Here is a 17,900-nt window from a genome sequence, read left to right on the forward strand (position 1 = left end):
TTGTTGCAACTCATTATTGTAGTGCTATGTGCATTTAGGATTCATTTCCTCTCCCGAAGGAGACAGAAAACCCTAAGAAACGAGGTGAATCGATCGGAGCATGTGGGTGAATATTTCCTGCCCAGCTGATTCAGTTAGCCAGGGGATCAGCTTAACTGCTGAAGGTTTCTGCCTTGGCAAGCACAGTTCCTCTGTTCTCCCAAACAACAAACAGCTCGACAGCTACTCAGGGACATTGCGTTTGGGGGCTGCAATGATTTTGCTTCTTTTCTCTCACTCATTATCTCTGTCTCTCTCACTCTTGTGCTCTCTCTCTCTCTCTCACACACACACTCTCTCTCTCTCTCTCCCACCCCATCTTGTTGTCTCCCGTAGAAGGTTCTCTCTGAGAGGAGCTCATGGACGAGCTGTCGGAGACTGACCGTGGCTGTTTGCTCTAGCAGAAATGATATAGCCTTGAAATAGCCTTGTTTTTCTTTGAGGGTTTAAATCAATCTTTGTGTGAGGCCAGTAGCATCAGGTTTATTATAGGGATAATATATGAATTAGTTTTTAACACTGGAACAACTTCTCTTGAGCTCATTGGCAGATAAAAGCTGCTGTTGGAGTTGTGATTGTTTAAGGACAACCTTTAAGGACACCAATTTTCTTTGTGAATGAATGATGTATCATAAATAAATAAATGTTCTTCCTCAAAATACAGGAAATACAGGGGTCATGAGTATTGGCACCCCTATGTTAAATTCCCATAGAGGCAGGCAGATTTTTATTGGCATGGTTGTTGCCATGGTTTTATTTCAGTTAGCCTATTAGCTGGTTTGATTTGCATTGAGCTCAATGAGCATAACAATAAAACCATGCCAATCTCTAGGTTGACCCCTGTATTTTGAACCCGGGTCCCTATGGGCACTTGTGATCTGGACGCTGCTCTGGTCAGTACTTCCTTTCTCAGGCTTATGTCATAACTGCCGATGTGCTGGTCTCTGTGCTAATCTCATTCCAGTCTAGTCATTTGGAAGCTTGTTGGTGCCGGCGCTGGGCACGTTTTTTTGTCTCCCTCCGTGGCGGTGTTCCTCCAGTTGTTGAAAACACTGATGGTCACCCGCTTATGTAACCACGCTGCTGCAGAACTCCCTCTCATCTCGAACTGAGTTGCTGTCATCACTTATTCTGTCATCACTTATTCTCTTGCGGTTCTTATTTTCGGTGGATTCTCAGCCTAAGGGATTCCACAGATGTTTAGAATGAAAAAAAAAAGAAGTCAACAGCAGTGAAGAGCACAAACTTCAGTGATGACTTCTTTCACTCAAGAGGGAAAAGAGCGACACATCCCCTCTCCCACCCTCTCTCTCTCTCTCTCCTATCTCTCTCTCTCTCTCTCTTCATCATTTTTTAGCCATCTGGAATGGTTCAATGCCAGTGGCACATGTAATGCTATGTAGTGAATGTATTCATACTATGCTGAAAATCGCATATTGTATGTAAATGTGAGAACATCAGCCTCAGGCCAAATAAAACATTCATGTCCCATTCACCCAAGTGTTTCCAATAGGTTGCTCGTGGGCATCATATAAACTAATGGAGTACACATTGTGACAGATGAGGTCTATGGGCGTTCATTGTGTATGTTGGGTTCACCAATGTGACAGGTGCACACACAGTTGAGGAAGCATAAGACTGTAGGAGCGAGACAGTAAAAATGTTTGTCATGGCACTTGTTGCTATGCAAAATGTCTGCAAATTGTGTTATCATGATTATTACAATGTATACAGTATGTATGCACATATGTGGACTGTATGTGTGTGTATATGCATAATTTCTGGAAACTTTATTGCTTTTCTGGGTGGCCATAATTCTTCTTCTCCTTTTCTCTCTCTCTATAACATGGTAGTATTTAGCTGTGGCTGCTCCTGGTTTATTGTGAGTCAGTCTGTCTTCTAGAGCCAAGCTCATCTTTTCTCCTTACCCACTGCTTACCCAGACTGATTGTCGCTGGCTTTTCACAGCCATTCTGCAATGGCTTACATAGTCTTTGCATAGTCACATAGACTTCCTTGGACCCTAATGCTGATTAAAATGGAGTCTCATCTGGTCCATGTTGTGTCCAGTTGCTCATTAGCAGCCATGTTAAGTAGTGCTGTGCCATTCACACTTCCTTGATGGCTGCTTCACCAGAATCCAGCCCCCCACCGCCACACACACACACACACACACACACACACACACACACACACACCCCAGCCAAAAGCACCTTGTGCCGCCTCGCGGCATCGTATGAGAAGATCCAAGGATGTACAGCCTGGCCCCATGGGGGAGTATTAACACGCCAGCCCACCCAATCCTCCTAAACAAAAACAATACATGCTTCAGGAAACTTCAAAGACAGAGACTCTAACTGGCCTTGTGAAAGTATTTCTCATGGAGAAGCTAATTAAAAGTGCATGATCTGAGCTGTGAAATGAAATGCGGGTTTTCTTTAGCTCCTTTCACAGCAACCTCCACTACTCCCAAATCTCTGCTACTCCAATACCTCTTTATCTCTCTCTTGCTCTCTCTGTGTGTGTGTATCAGGTTCTCTCTCTCTATCCATCTCTCTATCTCTCTCTCCCTGACTCTGTTTCTTTGTCTTTCTCTATCTCCAGATAATTGTCTCTCAGTATCCTTACCTCTCTCCCACTCCCTTTCTTTTTTTATTAACCACTCCTCTCTATAATTGAATCAAACAGAAAATGAAGCAACAACTGAATAAAAGTGCACACTGTACATCCACAATAATCTCCAGCTTCATTACCGAAATCCGAGACCCCCACCCACCTCCAACACACTCTCACTCACACAGAGACTCTTAGCATTCCTTGGGTTGTAGCGGCTGTGCTATCTCCTCCTACGATTGGCCAGTGAGATAACCAGGATTTATTGGCCCAAACATCCAGACAATTAATTAGAAGTGAGGGCGCTGGTAATCCTGTTTCCACAGTGCTTAATCAGGCCTAACCCTCGTCTCCCTCTCTCCGCTGCTGCTATCCGACGCTCCCGACGCTCCCAACGCTCCCAGCCCAGGCACTGCCTCACTTCAAAGGCAAGCCCAAGGGTGGCTTAAGAGCATTTTCACATATCATGGGGGTTAGTGCAGTATATGTGGGAAAGAAAGGATGAGAGAGCGAGAGAGTGAGAGAGAGGGAGAGAGAGAGAGAGAGAGAGAAAGAGAGAAAGAGAGAGAGAGAAAGAAAGGCCTCCCTGAGCTGAAATATGAACAGAGGCGAGTCGAGTTGTTTACGGCGGGGATGTTCGGCGGTGGTGGTGGTGGCGGCGGTGGCGACTGAGTGATGCCTTTGGTGTTGGAGCTTAGTGTTAGCTCTCGCTAGTTCAAAGGCTTGGAGCACAGGCTGCTTGCTGTCCAGCTCTCGGCGCGGTTGCTCTTTCTGTTCCCCACAGATGGCTCACACACACACACACACACACACACACACACACACACCCTCGACAAACTCACACCTTATATCATTTCACAGGGAGTATATCACACTGGGAACACACTGACAGAACACAGTGCACACAAAAATCACACATACACACAAACATGCTTGTCCAGAGTTCTGTGTGTGTGTGCACACTCAACTCACGATGCATTGCTCCTTCACACACCTCACATATCAGCCTCTGAGGCATCCATGTCGTGTTCTGACCAGACCTCGCTTGAGTACGGGACAGTCACAAGACTTTAAGCCTGGCTGTCACATAGTTCCCCCTTGGAGCGACATCATGAAGGCAGCCTGAGCCTTGGCAGGCATTTGGCTGCTTATTGATCACCTCCTGGAATATACGGTACATAAATTGAAAAGCCTTCAGGTCTCGTTATCGCTCTGGACAAAGAGAGCGAAGCGACTGGATGAGAGTAAAGTGTCAATATTAGTTGTCCTGTCACTCTTAGAGTTAGGGTCAGGTCTGTCCAGCCACTACACAGACTCACTCACATATACATATCTGTAGACATAAGAGACAAAATGGAAATTATGTTCAAGCAGGCCAACTCCCTTATCTGCTGTTCATTCATCTTCGATAGTCAAATAACTTCTTGATATGTCGCTTTCAGGAGACGCTTGGCGGATTTCAAGTAATCCAGAGTTAATGATTTATATTGTTTTCCAAGGGTCCTCTGGGATCTTTTCTGCAGCAGACAAAAATCCACTTTATCTGAGGGTGTATTTTCTCTACGGCTTATAAGCAGGATAAATATGTCCTGATGGCCTCTGAAATGTATCGAGAAAATGTGTTAAAAAACTGCAGTCATCCTAATAAAGCTTTACAGAAGAAAACACTTTTGGCAGTTTGTTAAGCTTTGAGTCCCCCCGCCTCCCCCTTCCAAAAAAGTGGAATACTTAGCTTTAGGCTTTTTCTCAGGCTTTGTTCCCAGATAGAATGGTTCTCCTGGGTCTTGTTACACCCCACAAGAATTGCTAAAGAGTATTAAACAATTACCATGAAATAAAGAGGACTGGGTTGTTGTTTTGAAGCTGAAGGTTATCTCATATTCTGTGTGTCGGTAATAAAAACATTATGCAAATGCTTAAAAAAAGATAGAAAATTAGAAAATATGTTGATAAAAGGTCGCTGTGGCATTTGATCACTGCGGCATGCCACAGTGGTTCAGGTGTAAAGTGCCAGTAAAGAGGTAATGCTGGTCTGTTTCGGTCCACCTCAGACACGTCATTTCTTGGTGATGAGTAAAGTCGGGTGGTTTCCAGAGACTGGTTCAGCTTGCTGGACAATGTGGGGAGTGCTTTGTGCATCACATCAGGCTGGTGTGGTTCATTTCAGGCCACTGGACAGAGGGAGAGATGGATGGAGTGAGGTATGCAGAGGGAGAGGAGGGGGCTGGTGAGATTGGACATGTGATGAATGTGTAAATGGTCTAGGAGAGATAGCACTGTCATCTTGAGAGAGAGAAAGAGAGAGAGAGAGAGAGAGAGAGAGAGAGAGAGAGAGAGAGCTTAGACATACGCGCACACACATGCAAGTTATTCCTGCTGGTCAGCCTTGCAACCAGCCACAAACTCTGCAGTGTGTGTGTGCAAGTGTCTGTGTGTGTGTGTGTGTGTGTGTGTGTGTGTGTGTGTGTGTGTGTGTGTGTGTGACTGTGTCTGTGACTGTGTGTGTGTGTCTGTGACTGTGTGTGTGTGTGTGTGTGGCACAAGAAGGGACATTTAAGAGAGTAATGCATACTGCATGAAGGCAGGTAAAGAGTAAGAGAAGCTTTTCCTGGATGAGCTCCCAGACTCAGTCACCACACCCCGATGTGAGAATACAGTGAAAACCCCCCAAATTCCTTGCCAGAGCCTTAAAGCAGTAAGTCATTCAGACGAAGCCAAATGGATCATCAAACAGATGAGGCAGTCCCATCAGCCTCATAAAAGCTTGTCATGCAGAATTGTCTGGCTTTATGAGTAATGCCATTAGATAACTTATGATCCCTGTCTGTCAAGGCGAGGTTTGGCGAAGGAGAGACGCTGTAGCAGGAGACCCAAGTGCTAGCGTCTGGATTTTCTCTCCCTCTCTCTTTCGCTCTTATGTGCTTTTCTTTTTTTTTTGTTCTCGGGGAGTGCAAACTCATCACTGGTGTAGACGGCGGTTCTTGGGGTGTGTGCAGAGTGTGATCAAATGACCGGCGGTCCTGGAAACGTATCTGATGGCTGAGCTCACTGACCTAAACCGGTTTGAGCATGTAATACGCCCTTAAAGGTTTGATTATTTCGCCATCAAGTCAGATAAAGGAATTATCCGTCTTTGCTTCAGGGCGGCCGAATTAACTGAATTTCTCTCACACGCCAGCCAACGGAAAGAGAAAGACAGCGGGAGAGAGAGATAGAGAGAGAGAGAGAGAGAGAGAGAGAGAGAGAGAGGAGTGAGATACTGAGAGGGTGAGAATGACTAGGGTCGGGGGTGAGATGGAATAGTGCATTTGTAAATCAAATCTCCCACTGCTTTTGCGTGGGCCTGCCGTTTTCTAATGGAATATGGATGAAACTCTTCGGCTTGACTGGGAAATTAAACTGGCATCCAATTCTGTGGCCGGGTTATTTCCGGCTCCGAAACGAGGCTTTCGCTTCTGCTTATCACACATGGTGCCCGCCTTGGCTTCATCCAGCCCCATTGTGAGTTCGATGATAGGACACTGAGCTTCAGGCCGACATACAATGAATATACACATAAACATACATACACACACAACACACACATACACACACATAAAGCACCTACTGTACACACCCAGTGCAGTGCATAAATGAGCATAATGGTCACATGAAAACACACACTTTGGTGCACAGTGACATCATTATCTGGGGGTGGTTTATTGTGGATGTCTTTGTATAAATACAAAATAGAAAATAAATCAAAATATTGTTTCACATTGGAAATAAAAAAAAAATGACAATAGTAGACTACATTATAATTTTTACCCTTTTCTTTCTTTCTTTCTTTCTTTCTTTCTTTCTTTTTTTCTTTCTTTCTTTCAAAGACCCTTCTGATTTATTTTGAACTATTACCTTGATGAAATGAAATCTACCTAAATGAAAGTAATTACAATGTATGGGTATAATTAATAAACATTGTAGTGCAATTAGGCTACTCAAACTTGCCCAAACTTGATTATTATAGCCTACAACTGCAATACTCCTATACTCCAGACACCGTGGGTTACTGATTTGAATGTTTCTAATTTCATAAAGATAATGGCATAATAACTATTGTCTTATAGAAGTGTAGGCTATGCTGGCAGTGCACACACACACGCCAAGACCTGCTGCCAAGGAGCGTTTAATGAAGAGGCTGAGCTTATGCGATGCATGCTTCAGTATCTGTTCATATCATATTATGCATACTGTTCCCAATAGTGTAAGTAATCCCTAACATACACGTCATTGCACATGGGTTTATGTATTCCTCATCTCCCTGCCTCTTTCATTCTCACATGGTGGTTTCAACATGCACACTATAATACTGGCAGCCTGAGGTGAGAAAGAGCTTGCAGGCCCAGACTCTACAGGGTACCTTGTTTTCAGTTTGGACATCAGCATGTGGTGAATGTGGTCCCTGCACAAGCATCCATAGCCCTCACCTTCAGTTGTGAAGGATAACCTGATTTAAGAGAAGATATCGATTATGCTAAAGCCTTGCATTGGGAAAGTTTGATGGCGTCCCAGTTATGTGGTTTTGAGGCGGCCTGACAGTGGGCAGATTTATCGCTTGGCCATTAAGATTAGCAGGGGCCGCATTACTCCCTCCCCATGTTGGTTTTGCTGACGGCAGTGTATTCGAGCAAGACCGAGGCAAACAGAGGATTGCGAATGTTTGTGGTCAGACATCCTTGCTGTGGGGATATGCAAAGCATCAGAGCACTATCATTTATTAGCTTGTTCTGGATCCGCAAGTGGGAATCATTTCTCCCAGATGACAGGCGGTACATCCCCGCTGCAATGCTTCGGTGGTGTCATTAAATTTACAGTGGCGTAAGTATCCGGGGCGTTTCAAAGTGGTGTTCAGACTAGACAATTTAATTGCACTGTTTGGACATTGTGATGACAGCCGCTCTGTCATGCTGGTGTTTGACAAACACTACAGTGGACAGATTTACTGGTGCCGATGCATCATCCTTTACTCCAAAACAAAGCGCACATATTGATTTTTTTTCGTCTTTTTTTTTTTCGAACTCCACATTCCCCTGGCTGATGACGCGCTTTGTCTAAAGCTTGGTGCTTTTCGTTTGCCCACTCTCTGCCGACAGATCACAGCCGCTTTCACAAAGTCCACAACCTTTGACCTCTTTAATTAATCCCCATAGGTGGAGTGTTCAGTGGGAGTGAATAACCCCAGCTAGTGAGCAGGGAAGTTCAGGAGAGATGGAGAGAGAGAGGGAGATACAGGAAGAGAGAGAGGGGGAAGAGAGACGGTGAGTGAGGGAGAGAGAGTGAGAGGGGGATGGAGGCCAGAAAAGGCGAATAAATATTGAGAGCCAAGCACAGAAGAGAGGTGGAGTAGAGGAGGCCATTCCCACTTTTGCACCATGTAATGACTTTCCAATGCATTTAACAGCAGATACAGTACCTCTACCCAGACATGGTGGTGTGTGTGTCTGTGTGTGTGTGTGTGTGTGTGTGTGTGTGTGTGTCTGTGTGTGTGTGTGTGTGTGTGTGTGTGTGTGTGTGTGTGTGTTTGTGAAAAAGAGAGCGTGTGTAGCCTACCAAACCATAGTGCTGCAGTGGAGGTGCTGCAGAGGTTTCAGCTGCTGGAGACCTGGAGCTCAGTAACACACTATCACGTCTCGGCCGGCTCGCGCATCGCATCACTCTGCACAGTGACCTCTCGCAGGCGCACAGATATAATGAAATCCCCACCTCGCCAGCGAGCGAGAGCGAGGGCGAGGGCGGGAGCAGCAATCGATGCGGGTTAAACAAAACAACAAAGTCAGAGAGAGGGCTGGGCCTTGGCTCCCTCCTCATAAGATTGGAGGCCAGAGAGTGAGACGCGGGCCTGCATGGTGCAGCCTGACCGAGCCCTACTCAGTGACCAGACTCCACCCAGGGCAGGGCTACTCACACTGCCCCAGACCCACGCATGCCACTGTGCTTTATCTGTCTAAGCAGGAAATGCAGCTGAGGGTGGACACTGTTGTGTTTTGCTGTCATTGCACGTTTCTGTTTATAAACATATTATTACAAAATAGCAGTAAACACATTTTTGTAAACAATTCAATATAATTAAAGGTGCAGTCTGCGATTGCACAGGAAGTCACATTTGTTTGTGTTTGTGTTTGAGTTTGTGTTTATATTGAAATATATCAGCAGATGTTTTTGTCTGAAACAATGCACATTATATTTTAACCAAGGACCAAAGAAAACTCCAAGCATGGTTTCGTTTTTGTTTGGGGGACAGGCTGTACCCACATTGTTTGTTTCCAGCTTTCGGAGCCTAGGCTGCCTACAGTGTACTCATGGAATGGGCAGCTAACGGTCATGAGAAGACAATTGCTGAATGTGACAAAAAAATTTGACAAATATATTATATTAGGCTACTTTTAGCTTTGAATATGCTTATGTTTACTCAAATAGATAGATAGATAGATAGATAGATAGATAGATAGATAGATAGATAGATACTTTTATTGATCCCCAAGGGGAAATTCAAAATGAGACCAATCATTTCATTATAACTTTATTTTATTAACATAAACTGCATTTCACCGAACTAATGACCTATATAACATAATGTCATGTCATGCCTTTATTAACCAAATTATGCATACTGAAATTACCATTTCATGTTTGTGTTTTGAAAGACTTTGTTACTTTACTTCATTTCACTTACTATTCTATCTATCTACAGTATAAATCTATCTTTGTTATCTATCTATCTATCTATCTATCTATCTATCTATCTATCTATCTATCTCTCTCTCTCTCTCTCTCTCTCTCTCTCTCTTTGGCACTACTCCAGTTGTCTCTGCCTGAAGCAGTTGTCAGTGTGGAGAGTTTAATGGCAGCTATAGTAGTGGTGTGGGAGCTGTGGGGATTGACATTGCCAGTTCATCACTGCCATGTTGTAAAGTCCTCAACGCAGAAACACATCCCCTCTTGTTTGGAGGGGTGCTTTGGCTGCTAAGCCTCTGAGGTCTGTGAGCTATCGGCGACCCTTTCTCCAGATTAATGGGGGCAGCAGCATACGGACACTGATGGCACCGCTGTCCACTTATTGTACAATAAAATTGGAAAGAAAACCTTGCAGGATAACAGAAGCCATTTGCAAGACAACCTTTTATGATTTCTCTATTTGTAAGGAATCATTACATGGTGATTGCCAAGGGAATATCCTTTTAAAAAACCTTGTAAGATGAAGTAAAACAGTAGCCATGTATGGCGATGCCTAATAAGCTGTTCTGAGCGCCAATGTAGTATGTGCAATTAAATCACTCTCCTCCTTTCTTTCTTGTTTTTAAAATGAGAGAGAGGAGTAGTTCGCACACTGAAAGAATTGACTTAAACAAAGTCTACAGTGAATATGCTCAATATAGTGAGCATATTCATATATATTAATATAGTCAATGCTCACAGTGAATATTCTCAAATCAAATCTGAGTTGATTCACTGTGAGCATTGAGAATAGCCGGACGGCTGAAACGTCTGCTCGTGCTCCCAAAATTAAATGGACAAACTCTTACTGTAGACTTTGTTTAAGTCAATTCTTTCAGTGTGCGAACTACTCTCTCTCTCTTCAACTCTTGGTTTAAACGCACCTGGCTAAAACTCTAGATCATCTGAGCGCAACAATACTCCCCTGCATCTTGTTTTTAAAATGAGACATTTTTCCAATATGAAAGCAACAAAACAGAAGCACAAACCCACATAAAAATAAATAAATAAATAAATATAGATTAAAAACATCCAGAGAAAGACAGAGAAAAGGACAGAGAGAGCGAGGGAGAAAGAGAGAGTTGCCTATAGAGTTGATTGAGCTTGAATGTGGTAGTTTGCTGATTTATCACTATTGATGATTAACTGCCTCCAACCATATAATTAAAAAAACAAAATAGTGTCCTTTGAGATAACCTTAAAAAGTGAATATAGTAGCGCAATGTGTGTGTGTGTGGGGAGATAACACTCATAACAATTAATATGTCGTCTACGTGCTACTTTTTACAACTAAACATAGCACACGTAGCCATACCCCAGTAGAAAACACTCACGTTGGTCCGGGTGATAGCAGTGGATTTCAGGAATATTACCATCAAATGGACATCAGGATAGCAATCTATTTATTATATGAACATACTGTACTGTAAAATAATGAAAAGGATAGCATAGCTATTTAGGCTACTGAAGTTTGTTGACTGATTAAGAGCATGGCATCAGGAAGCATTGTATTTCTGGTTTCATTTGTATTCTTTCCATTTGCCTAGTACACATTTATTGTGGAACAGTAGCCTAGTCAGCCTCAGTAGCGTCCTTGTGCACTTTTTAGGTTAAGCAGAATGATTTTTACATGGATTTTGATAATTGTCGCTTCTGCTGTATTGACTAAGTTGGCTATTGTGCTTAAACCAATCAACATGCTGGCCTACTTATGTCAGTCATAGTTCATAGTTGTGCAGGCAAAACACCCTACGCTGAAGTTATCGCCACCAGTTCCATGCTGTGCGAACACACAAAATGTTACTGAACTAATGAACTACAAAAAAGTTATAGGAAAGTCCCCCCGGCGTGAAAATGCCTTTTGTGTGATGTGTGTGCATGCACATAGGTTACAAAGATACAATTATGGCAGTACGTAAACACTTTACAAAAGCACCATCTAATATGCATATTTATTTTGGGTAAGTTTGTTTCTTTAATCAGAAAGTTATTGCTGTGTTCACTAAGTCTCACATAAATCCTCAATTAAAACTAAGTAACGGTAGAAATAACCTGTTTTCTCACTCAGGCAGGGATAACACAGCAGCATGTTCATGTGCTTTGACAGGGCGTGATAACAGGCCTGGACTAACATAAGGTGCATGGTAATGAGGAATGCTTCTAATATTATTGGAAGTGGCTATTTATCTCCTTCCACCAGATGCCACAGCCGAAGAGAAATGTTGAATATAGAGCAATTTAACACCATGACAACAACGGTAGCTTTGCACCTAAGTACCCTTACATAAAGTCAGGCTTAATTAATTGTCAAATGTTTGTCATTAATGAGTTATCAAGAGTTTAGTCATTAACTGAGTCATTAAGAGTTATTAATTGATTGGAAATGTGTGTCTAGATTATACTATGAAATTAACTACTTCTCCAGATCTAAAAAAATAAAAACTAGCATAGACAGCATTCATGTGATTTCAGCACACACAAAAAGTAGTTCCATGCCCAATAAACTCAGGCCTACAGATGAGTGCACCTCACTTAAAGTCTGGTCTGCGTCCTCTCAGGTCTCTTCCTCCTCTTCCTCATCCTCTTCCTCCTCCTGCTCTGTCTTCTGTACTCTCTCACGGAAAAGCACTGTCACACGAAGCTCAGGATTGGATGTTTGCCTAAGAGGAGCTGGTCATATTGGCCAACAACGCCTGTGCTGAGACTGCTGTTGAGAGTGTGTTGTGTTAGCGTGTGTGCTCTCCCGTGAGCTGCCTTACCACCCAGCGGTGTCCAACTCCTGCTGTCTCCACAGACGGATACAATGGCCGAAAGTTCACACTCTTACCCCTTCATTTATTGATTTGGTTCAGTCATTGTCATTAGTTTGCTGACCACTTATTTATTTATGTGCTATTGTGACTCAGAGGGTGGACTGCACACTTGAGATTTGCTGGCAATTTCCATTTTTGCTTGCTGAAAGAGGTACAGTGTAGAGGAAAAATAGACTTATAAAGATAACATAAGCATTGTTAAAAGTGCTCTCCTAATAGGCCAACTTCTTTTGTGGTGCATTTTTCAGATTACACTGGGAGGGTGTGTGTGTGCGTGTGTGTGTGTGTGTGTGGGGGGTCTGTTTCCCCTTCTCTCTTGTCTGCTGAGTTGTACTGTACATCTTTCTTGTGGTTGCTGCGTGGTTACTGTACAGTACCCGAGAAGATTACTTTCTTAGAGCCAGAGGAGTAGATCAAAGGAGAAATTAAAAAGCAAGAAAACAGAAAAGAAAGAGGCACTTTCAACAAAAACATGCCTGACAGAGAGCAGAAAGAGAAAGGCGAGAAGGAGGGAAGGAGAGAGAGAGAGTGAGTGAAGAGGGTGAGATATCAGATCAGGTGTCACCGTGGGTGACGTGTCAGTGGCTGTAACGGAAGGCCTGTCAGTGCAGACGGGCCAGGCGGTGCTCTGAATATGCTCCTATTGATTTTTGCAACAGAGAAGGACCCTGCAGCTGACACTCTCTACTCTCTCTCTCTCTTTCCTCTCTCTCTTTCTCTCTCTCTCTCTCTCTCTATATATATATATATATGTGTGCTTATGTGTGTATCATATACACATACCTATACACATCTCTGTATTTATTGCATGCTGTATTTTCATCAGCTCCTTGTCACATGTCGGCGTCCCTTTAACCCTGTTATTATAAGCCCAGTCTCCACAGACAGCTCCTCACATTTGACTCTTATCCCCTCAATGGGTTTATTGTTAGCCTCAGATGCTTCCTGGTCTCTGTATTTCACCACTTAATACAAACAACAAAACTGAAGAGCAATCGGGGATCTTTTGAGAAAAATTACTCTTTTAGTTTGAACTATGAAAATTGAACTAAATTCAAAGTAGTGGGAATGGTGTTGACCCAATATCATATCACATTTTCATCCCGACATGAGCTAACTTTGGGAATAGTTGCTCAAAATTCTCTGCCTGACATTTGTATGCTCAATGTACCCCACATCCTGAAAAGTTATTATATTTGCAGACTAATTACATTTTAATGAGGTTTTGAGCAGAGTATTTTTAGAATGAATGATTTACTTGATGAATGTTTTGTGAATTAAGGTGCACTTAGCAGAGAATTGACAACTCAAAGCATCTGGAAATGGAATGCATAAAAAACTAAAGATATCAGAACTACCATGATTTCTAATGATGCAGAAATAATTAAATACACCATTTTTCTGTCTTCCATGATCCATTTAAGGACATAAACACATGATATCTTGGTATTTGAGTGGATTCTCTAGGCTGTGATAGCAATCATGTCTCTACTGTCTACATCCTCAGAAAATTGGCCACATTAATGAAAGCAATGATGGATTTCTCTCCACTTTCAATATAACCACTCAGAAGCTGGCTCAGTCTGCAAATTAAATTGCTTGTGTCTATTTTCATGTGGCAGGCAGTTTGTGTGTGTGTGTGTGTGTGTGTGTTTGTTTGTGCATGTGTGTGTGTGTGTGTGTGTGTGTGTGTGTGTGTGTATGTGCAGTGCCTGTATATCTGTGTGACTATTCAAAGAGAAGGCTCATTTTCTTAAGTGTTGTCTCCAGCTGTTACGTGTGTGTGTGTGTGTGTGTGTGTATTTGTATTGTATTGTGTTTGTGCGGGGAGGCTAGCAATTCAAAGATCAAATAGCATTTTTAGTATATTAGAGACAAACTAATCCAGTTTTACTGCACATCTCCACATCATACCTCTGCACAGACTCCAACCCTCTCTCTCTCACACACACAAACCACTCAACCAGTCTCAACCCGACCCACTTTAACGCCAGTCAAAGCTTGACCCATTCTCACATCAATAAGATCCCGATCCACCACACCAATAAGATCCCGATCCACTCTCACATCTTTCAGAGCAGAGAGTCTTGCTGAATATCATCCCTCCCCCTCTTTTTCAGCTTGTCTCTTTTACACCCCATTGTCCATGCATGCTGAATCTCTCTGCCTAGTTTGGGGTGAAGCGGAGATGGCTGCAGAGTTGTTTGTTAACAGTAATCCGGTTGTTAAGTCCGACATCACAGGCCCAACAAAAAAATGACCAAAAAGCCGAATAGAGCAGTTCGCAGAAATAAGGCTGTCTTTGGACCTTTTTTCTATAAAAACAGTTCTCATGGACACCCATTTGTGTAGTAGTACGTAAGGTCTACCGAAGAGGATGGTGTTTCAGACAAAAGTGAGTCATTTTATCAGCTGTTCAAGCAAAGTGCTTCAGAGTCTGCAAGATTCTTATGTCTTTCAGCCTTTTGAAAGATGAATAGAAAATGAAATCGTTGTTTAGGTCTGACAAAGAGAAAAAAACAAAAAGTGAATAATAGAGTGAGAGTCTAGCAGATGGATGTCCTTCTACCTTCCCTGTCTCCAAAACACATTCTCTCTCTCTCTCTCTTCTGGTGTTTTGACTTGGATCTGTCTATTTAAACCGTGACTTTTGCCCCCCTTCTCTTACCTTTCAGTTCCCTCTGCCACATCTCTCTCTCTCTCTCTCTCTCTCTCTCTCTCTCTCTCTCTCTCTCTTTTCCTTTCCCGTCAGTCTTCACTTTGACTTCATCACTCCCTTGCTCTTTATCGGGACTCCACTCCTTTCCCTCCCATTCTCTATCTCCGTTTAATTCATTTTTCCTCCCCCGTCTCCTTTGCACTTCTTCGCTTCATGTCCCCACTTTCCTTTATCTCCTTGGGGCACATTGTCTTCTTGTTCCTTTTCACTCCTACTCTCTCTCTCTCTCTCTCTTTCCCTCCCTCCCTCTCTCTCTCTCTCTCTTCCTCACCCTCTCTCATTGTAGCTGTGCTCTTGTGATTGCATCGCGGAGTGTTGTTGAATAGCCCGGCTCCAGCAGAGCTCCTTGTGAATGATTATGTGCCGGATCACTCCTAATCTTGTTACGTGTGCTCCTCTACCCTTGGGATGGGCAGTGGGGAGAAGATGGGAGCTTTATCAGATGTCACGGGCCCCAGGATGGGAGCACGATTTGCTAAAGGTCACTTTTTACATTCGTTAATGCGTGTATGTGCCAGCATGCGTCTCCATTTAAGAACCACCGACAGGGGACCATCTCCATCAACGTCTGATATCTGAATATTCTTTCTCTCTGTCGGTCCAATTCTCATTTCTCCTCTCCCTCTCTATATATTGCCCTTTCATATTGAATGTTGTTTACTGACATGGGAGAAGAGATAAGTGTATGTATGGAAATGTGGCACCTGTGCCTAGGTCTTTTTTTTAACCAAAAGTTAGAAAGTTTTCATATTGATTTATGTGTCCTTCTTTCTGTGTACCAGTGTAGAGGCAATTCACAAATACTGCTTTAGATGAGAGAAAGGTGAAAATACTCCTTTTTAATCATTGACAGGCACCGACACCTACAAAGAAACAGAGAGAAAGAGAGAGAGAGAGAGAGAGAGAGAGAGAGAGAGAGAGAGGGAGAGAGCTGGAGAGCAATAGAGTGCTGTGCCATTTTTTTCCTTTAAAGTGAAGTTGTCACATAGAAATATAGATAACTTAATTTCAACATGGACCTTTTCAACCCTCAGAAAAGTAATTTTCTCACATCCTGAAATTATGTAAAGCACTATATCCCTTGGTTATCACTGAATATGTATAACCCTTAATGCACGGAGTGAAATATGTGCTGCCCATTGTGCTGAAATACTTTCCTGGCCTTACGACCATGACCATGAGTTGAAAATAATGACTTGCTGCGTTATGACTAACTGCAGGTGAAGATGTTATTGATAAGTCCAGTGCATTTCAGACACAAATCTCTTAGGAGGTGTAAATAGGATTTAGTTATATAAATAGCAAGCATTGCAAGTTTGGTCTTACCTGGTGGTTTAGGTGTTACTGTTAGTGTTGCTGCAACTGCTCTGACTGCTGCTGCAACTGATTGAAGTGAATTTATGTTGGGCGGTGGGTTGGAGAATGTGATATTCTCTCAATTTGAGCTAATATATACAAAATGTTCCTTTCTGGTAAGGAGCTCAAAAATGTTTGACCTCACTTGGCATTGGAAGACCCTCTCAGTGTCAGTGTCACCAAAGAAACAATCAGTTTCCTGACTGAGCTTTATTCATTTCATAGTCAACAACACAAATATCAACCAACGCCAGACACAATCTAGTACAAGCCAGTTCTTTAATCACACTGTGCTCTGTGTTTTGAATAATATTTCAGGACAGACCCACCACAATTGAACCCGAATAATCAATACCAAATCTAACAGTTTAGTAAATATTTTGCATGCGAATAGGAGCTGATGTTTTGTCTTAGAGTCATTCTGGCAGTGAAATGGCCAATTGGATCATCTCAGAGAGATCATAATGAAATGTAACGTTGGCATACCTGGTGTCTCCAGTGTGGGAACAGACCTCTAAGAGGACCTTTGGGCCAGATAGAGGGTGGGTGTTGTCTCAGGATGAGGTGTGCAGCCCTGTTAATCATTACCAACCATCATCATCATCATCATCATCACAAAGTCTGACTTTTAGTCAGAGTGTGACCTGACCTTTAGTCACAGTGATCACTAGAGGATTTCAACAGGAATGTCAAGAAGAGTAATTGCTATGCTGTTATCCAAATAATATTACATTTATTTATTTGTATCCATTATTTAACCAGAAATGACCCATTGAGATACAGTATCTCTGCCAGGCAGTCCTGTTTAAGTTAGAGGGGCGGTGGTAGTGTAGTGGTTAGGTAGCTGGGCTAGCAGTAGCCTGAAAAATTGTGGCTTTCACCGTAGTGCCCTTGAGCAAGACACTTAACTCAATTTGCTCCAGGGACAGTTGCCCATGTAATATAATTGGCATATGTAAGTCGCTTTGGAAGTGTCTGCTAAATGAATAAATGTCAATGTAAGTTGGGCAGCTCATTAGTAGACTATGGCATTGGTCAGCTCTCCGGTCCAGGTGTGGGGGCTGCGAGACTTCGATTGAGTAGTGGCGCTGTGACGTCATGTGGCATCCAACAAATCCTTCATTACATAGCCTGGTCAGAAATGTTCCAATTAGCCCAAGCAAGTACTAAATTAGAATCAAATGTATCGCTTTATACCCTGTATTCCAGAATCCCAGAAGTCTTCCTCGTTGATTGGGACTTCATCTGGAATTCTGTGTGAATGGAAAGTGAACGCAGGTGTCAGAATGAGTGCCTCCAGCTCATCCAGCTTGTATGGATTTCACGTAGATGGGCTAGTCCCCTGGCTGTCTCTCCTCATGTATATCCACATACATCCTCATTTTATTTCAAACTGGAACATTTATGGCTCCGACATACAGGGCCTGTGGGAATATGATCGCTTCAACATTGGCTGACTCTTCACTATGTTCTCATTCTCCTGCACTATATATCCCCTCAACAGTCAATGTCTAAATTGAGATGTACGGTTAATACGCCCATAAAAGACTGTGTTGAAGGGAGTTCCACCCTTCCTTTGCACCACCGCCCCCACCCCTCCCCCCACC

At 42.9% G+C, this 17,900-nt stretch overlaps 1 protein-coding gene across 1 annotated transcript in view; it reads left to right on the forward strand.

Annotated features, from left to right (window-relative positions):
• Positions 1 to 17,900, forward strand: part of ptprub (protein tyrosine phosphatase receptor type Ub) — a gene marked incomplete in the record, with an annotated part of 161,340 nt that overhangs the window by 76,737 nt on the left and 66,703 nt on the right.

Source organism: Alosa alosa, chromosome 13 (assembly GCF_017589495.1).
Source record: "Alosa alosa isolate M-15738 ecotype Scorff River chromosome 13, AALO_Geno_1.1, whole genome shotgun sequence".
Classification (NCBI taxonomy): domain Eukaryota; kingdom Metazoa; phylum Chordata; class Actinopteri; order Clupeiformes; family Clupeidae; genus Alosa; species Alosa alosa.